This window comes from Triticum urartu, chromosome 5, assembly GCF_003073215.2.
Source record: "Triticum urartu cultivar G1812 chromosome 5, Tu2.1, whole genome shotgun sequence".
NCBI lineage: Eukaryota > Viridiplantae > Streptophyta > Magnoliopsida > Poales > Poaceae > Triticum > Triticum urartu.
In genome coordinates this window covers 148,986,580-148,993,567 of record NC_053026.1, presented here as the reverse complement: position 1 = coordinate 148,993,567, position 6,988 = coordinate 148,986,580, and positions in this window count along the sequence as shown.

Here is a 6,988-nt window from a genome sequence, read left to right as displayed (position 1 = left end):
TCTGAAAAGAATCTCAATGAATGCTTCAAGAAGAAATTAAATCCTTGATGAACCACCATGTTGAACCTCCATGAATTACTCCGGTAATGGAAGGATGATATAAGGAAGAGAAGTTGAAACACAAGGTGAAACCTTACAATGATTTAGATGGATCTCCATGGTGATATAGTTGCAAGAGCTAGGAACTTTTGGAAAAGAAAAGATAAAGCATCTCGAACCGAGAATGTGATATGATGAACCACTCCGGAAAGCAGAAATTAGAATGCTTGGATGAAACAAGAATAAGAATCACATTATACTTATCCTTCATAGATTTAGATTGATGACAAGCAACAGACTTGGCATACTACTCATTCTCATTGAAAGGATTAAGATAGATATGGAGCAAACTTAAGACGGTCTTCAACAATCCACCAGTAGGATTGAAAACAACGATTGCATTGATATGATAAACGAAGGAAGAAGAATCTTGAACGAACCACTGTAAGAATTGAATATGAACAAAGAAAATGGATGAATCACCGATAAGAATTAGAGAACGAATGAAGATACTTGAGAGAAAAATTAGTTACAAGAAAACGAACAGATCACGAGCTGATTAGAGATCACTTGAACGATGCATCGGTAAGATTTAGAGAATGAGAGCTGAAAGCTGAGAATGAATAAGTCTTCTGAAATGATGGGCTCCGAAGAATCAAACTAGAAAAGGTTCCTGAATTACTCCGGATGGGTGGAAAGAATTATCACAATCGAAAACAATTATGAGAGGATGGCAACAAGATAGAATCATGATTCTTGAAGAGAATGGAGCAAGATATGTAGGAAACTCTTCTTCGGTCTTCAAAATCCGAGAATGATGACGGGAAACATCACCATGAATTGTTGAGGCACTCCGGAATGAAAATTAGGAAGGTTGAACTAATGATGAAAAGAATTTGAAAGATCTTGGTGCAAGACATTTGGCTGATGATAAATCATACTTACGTCAAACTTTGAGATGAATTTGAAAAATAACTCCAGAAAGAATTAGAAGAGTCAGGTAAGATCCTGGGAAAAGACCTGTGGGTTAGGGCTCACTCAAAAGATACACCGTTGAACAAATGCTTGAAAGGGAGATAGCACCCGTTGATTTAAATGACTTGAATGAGATAACAACCTCAAATTATCATGGACGGATTGATAATGGAGACACGAATATTCTTAGATACCTTCAGCACTCCGGAACAATTGAATGGCGAGAATTGGAATAATAATAAGGTGCACCGGCATGGAAAACATCTGAAACAGGTTAAAGGACATGATCAACACCAAAAGCTTGAATTGAATCCACCGGATAAGGAAAAGAATGAAGAATGATGAGCTTGAAGCTCCATTAGAATCTTCATGAAAATCGCCGGATAAGAACATTGACGGAAAGAATGGAGATTCTTCCATCGATAAAATGGGTACTTGAATAAGAAATCTGAGTCTTGAAGAAAAAGGATGGGAGGGTGGGAAAACAAAGGCAATTTGGAACGGATGAGGCAAACACCGTTGAGGAGAACTGATAATTGATCTGCGAATGTTGAAGTGATCGGATCCACTTGAAGAGAGACACACCGGTTCAAAAGAAATTGAAATGAAAAACTCGATGATCGAGAAGGATTAGTATTCACATAGGAATATGAGAACACCGTTTAGGAAAAGGTATGGAATCAACACTTGACATCGAAGCAACTCGAATACCACAACTGAAAACAAAACAAAGGATTGACTTACAGAATAAACCAGAACAAACATATGATAGAGATTTCGTCCGAAGTTTTCGTGATGGGGCCTACACGGGCTCGATCGTACAACACCATCATGTACAGGGCAGTGCACATGACATACGAACCGTCCCCGAGTCAGCATAGCCAAGGACTCTTTAAGACACAATGACACCACTGTAAAATCAACCGTGAATAGGCGGACCATGAGACGTCGAACCCCAATCTCATATCATACATCTGTCAAAAAGATATCCTAGGAGCTACTTGAATTCCCACTTATAAACTCCCGAAACTTTCCGGTTATGCAATCAGGTGTTGGGGTTATAGGGGAAGCATAATATCTTACCCAAAACTAACAAATCCTACATCCAGCTGTATCCATCCTTCAACACATAACCAAGAAACCTTCGTAAATCATTTACCTCAACCTTCGAAAAGCATCTCTTATACGAGTTATGGCAATACTCCCGGACTCTCGCCCCAGTACAGGGTGGCGTCAAGGTTATCTCACCAACAACTGCATAAAAGAGATTTTCGATGCCGGCAAAACTCAGGATTTCCATAATTGCAACGATAAAATTGTGACAACAACACCTCGGAGCTCAACTCCCCGGGACACTGCCACAACCCCTAAATGTCAGGAGGCACCAAGAACAATGTTCTCGTCACAAAACCATCAAAACGATTCCAAGATACCTGCGTGATCCTAAATTTTTTTTAGTGAAATTTGAGAAGAGAAGAGTCAAAACTCTACGTCAGGATGCCTTACCAGAGCGACGAAGGGACTGTGGAGTAAAAAGAATCCTAGTCCCCGATATATATAATCCTAAAAGACTCAAAAATATTTTTCTAGACTCAACAACGCCAGCGATTCGATCAAGCAGGGGGCTCCTAAGTCGAGGAAGGCTCTGATACCAACTTGTAACACCCACGATGCGGCTATATATCCCACGTGTCAAATCACGACTTAGAGGCATAACAGCATTGTAATCAATGTCGCAAGAGGGGTAATCTTTACACATCCCATGTACTGAATAAGGAAAAAGATACATAGTTGGCTTACAATCGCCACTTCACACAATACATAAATATTACAACATCCAGATACACTCAAGGTCCGACTACGGAACCAAAATGAAAGAAGACCACCCCTGATGCTACAGATCCCCGATCATCCCAACTGGGCTCCACTACTGATCAACTGGAAAACGGGACGACACAACGACCAAGGTCTTCATCGAGCTCCTCCTTGAGCTTGGTTGCGTCACCTGCACGATATCATCGGCACCTGCAAGCTGGGTTTTGGAAGTATTTGTGAGTCACGAGGACTCAACAATCTCACACCCTCGCGATCAAGACTATTTAAGCTTATAGGAAGGGTAAAAGGTATGAGGTGGAGCTGCAGCAAGCACTAGCAAATATGGTGGCTAACATATGCAAATGAGAGAGAGAAGAGAAGGCAAAGCATGTTCGAGAAATCTATGATCAAGAAGTGATCCTAGAACAACCTACATCAAGCATAACTCCAACACCGTGTTCACTTCCCGGATACCGCAAGAAAGAGACCATCACGGCTACACACGCGGTTGATCCATTTTAATTAAGTTAAGTTTCAGGTTCTCGACAACCGGACATTAACAAATTCCCATCTGCCCATAACCGCGGGCACGGCTTTCGAAAGTTCAAATCCCTGGAGGGGTGTCCCAACTTAGCCCATCACAAGCTCTCACGGTGAACGAAGGATAATCCTTCTCCCAGGAAGACCCGATCAGGCACGGAATCCCGGTTACAAGACATCTCGACAATGGTAAAACTAAACCAGCAAAGCCGCCCGATGCGCCGACAATCTCGATAGGAGATGCACATATCTCATTCTCAGGGCAACACTGGATGAGACATCCTACGAGTAAAACCAACCCTCAAGTTTCCCCGAGGTGGCCCCGCAGTCTACTCAGTTCGGACCAACACTTAGAGAAGCACTAGCACGGGGGGGTAAAATAAAGATGACCCTTGAGTCTGTAGAACCCAAGGGAAGGTGGTAGGTTGTTAGTGCAAATGGTAAAACCAAGGTTGGGCCTTGCTGGAGGAGTTTTATTCAAGGCGAACTGTCAAGGGGTTCCCATTATAACCCGACCGTGTAAGGAACGCAAAATCAAGGAACATAACACCGGTATGGTGGAAACTACGGCGGCAAGATTGGAACAAAACACCAGGCATTTTGCCGAGCCGTCCACCCTTTACCAAGTATATAGATGAATTAATTAAATAAGAGATATTATGATATCCCAACAAGGAACAAACTCCAATCTTCACCTGCAACTAGAAACGCTATAAGAGGGGATGAGCAAAGCGGTAACATAGCCAAACAACGGTTTGCTAGGACAAGGTGGGTTAGAGGCTTGACATGACAATATGGGAGGCATGCTAAAGCAAAGTGGTAGGTATCAAAGCATAGGCATAGCAAAAGAGCGAGCATCTAGCAAGCAAAGATACAAGTGATTTCAAGGGTATGGTCATCTTACCTGCAAAGTTCCCCGAGAAGACGAAAGCTTGATCCTCGTAAACGTACTCAACGAGTTCTTCATCACATACTCGTCTCCCGCCTCTACCCAAGCAAGAACACAAGCAAAGGGAGACACAATCAACCACGTGCAACGCACAAGCGACATGATGCAAAACATGGCATGATATGCGGGATGTAATATGCAATGCATATGCATGCTTCGGAAAAGAATGATTGAACCTGGACTCAACTTGGAAAACCAAGAGTGCCGCTGGAAAGATGAGTTGATTTCGGTCGAAATCAATATAAAGATCACCGGAATCGGATGCACAGTTTGCAAATGGCAAGCAAAGCAAATATGGCACTGATCTGCAATTAACAGCACGAGGCCATCTAAATGCATCAAGAACAAAAAGCTACTGCACTCTAACATGGAAACAAAGCACATGGCAGGAATCCACTCAAGATTCTTGACAAAAGATGAACACTGAACTACGGCTAATTGAATCAATAGCAGGTTCAAACAAACATGGCAAAAGTGCAAAAGATATCAAGTTACAGACTTAATGAAAAATAACATGTCAGGATTTTAACATCAGGAAGCAATGTTTAGAGCAAGATAACAACATGCTACAGAAACATAACATGGCAAAGCAAGGCATGGCATGAAGCTACTCAAAGCATACAACAAAAGTCCCTTACTGACCATAAGCCAAAAGGGATTAGAAAATACAATGGAAACCATGTGAACATAGCAATTATCGTTAACAGATTCAGACTTAGTAGAAAACTGGAACATGGCAAAACAAATATTCATTAGGCATGTTTACGAGCTCGATGCACTCACCGCAAGGCATTGCATGACAACCTAAGCATACACCCAGCAAGTAGACATGGCATAGAAGCTAAACATGGCAAGAACAACCTCATAGCATGCATGGATCAATTACAACAATCTCGGCAAAAATGCTTAACCCGTAAACAATCTTCCAGGAACATTTTATAGCAAAAGTAGAGCATGATTGAGTCAAGCTAGGGTGTTCCATGATTGCAAACAAAGACATGTATGGATAGAACACAACAATATATACAAAACATCCTCACTGATCAAGCTCAAAAGAGGCATGGATCACTCTGTAGCAACATGAATACACGGCATAAAAATATAGTCAGGAAAATGACTTCGAAGATTCCTAAGTCCCTGAAATCAGCAACATTACGAGAGCTACTTAGCATGCTTGTGCTAGTCACCACAAAGATCACAAAAATACATGGCATACACCCCTGTAAAGATGGCATGGCATACTTCAAAACTCATGTAGGGCTCAAGTTCATAGGAAGCACACATTAAACATGGCAAAAATTAAAAATGTCCAATTACTGATATGAATCTGAAACTAATATGAACTAGCACCCTTGCAACAGCATTTAGGGCATCAAGATGAACTCAAATGAACATGGTGCAATGGAATGAAATGAAGTACTCATCGAGACGAACAATTTGATATGCTACACGCAAAACGGAGGCACGGATGCAGAGTTATGATGCGCTGAAAATGACATAAAAATATGCAGATCTGGGGACTTAGCAGATTTTCACCTCACGGAAAAAGTCAATGCGGGATCGAGCGGACCGGACGGCGCGGTGCGGGACGGATCTGGCCGTTTGGTTGGAGGGATGGGTGGATCTCGTCCATCCTGACGAGATCTCGCCGGAGTTGGCCGGAATTGCGCCGGAGACGAAGAAGGAGGCCGGAGACGAGGAGGAGGAGGCTGGGGACGACTCCGGGGAGGTCGCGGGCGGCGGACCCGGCCGAAGGCGAGGGCCGGCGAGACCGGAGGCAGCGATGGCGGTGCGCCGGCGAGGGAGACGGGGAGGCGGGCAGCAGCGCTCTGGGCATGGCGGCGGTCGTGCGGAGCCGCGCCGGCGAGGCGGCGGTGCATGGATACGTGCGGCGCTGGCGAGCGTAGTGGCGGCGGTCGGTGGCGGCGATCGGCGGCGGTGCGGGGCGTCCGAGGCGGCGGGGACAACCAGGCGGCAGGTGCGGTGGACCGGGCCGGGGGGCGGATCTGGGCCTCCCGGGCCCGCGCGGGAGAGGCTGCGGGGACGACTAGGTGGCGGCGCCTGAGTGGAGGAGGAAGGCGGCGGTGACGATGTGGTAGCTCGCCATTGCCCAGAGTGAGGTGGCTGCGGGTCGGCGGACATGTCCGGCGCGGTGGGGAGTTTTGTCCGGAGACGCGAGGACCGGGCTAGGGTTTCATCTGCGCGAAAAATCCGGGAGGCACACATATATATATATAGGTAGACGGAGCTAGGAGGCTCCAAATTGAGCACCGTTTTCGGCCACGCGATCGTGATCGAATGGCCGAGATGATGGAGGAGGTTTAGGTGGGGTTTTGGGCCACTTTGGAGGGGTGTTGGGCTGCAACACACACGAGGCCTTTTCGGTTCCTTGGTTAACCATTGGAGTATCAAATGAAGTCCAAATGGCACGAAACTTGACAGGCGGTCTACCGGTAGTAAACCAAGGCCGCTTGGCAAGTCTCGGTCCAATCCGTAAACGTTTAACAACCGCACATGAAAAGAGGTAGAAAGAGACACCGGAGGACATAGGAGCGCCGAAATGCAAAACGGACAACGGCGAAAATGCTCGGATGCATGAGATGAACATGTATGCAAATTAAATGCACGTGATGACATGATATGAAATGCATGACATGCAAGCAAATGAAA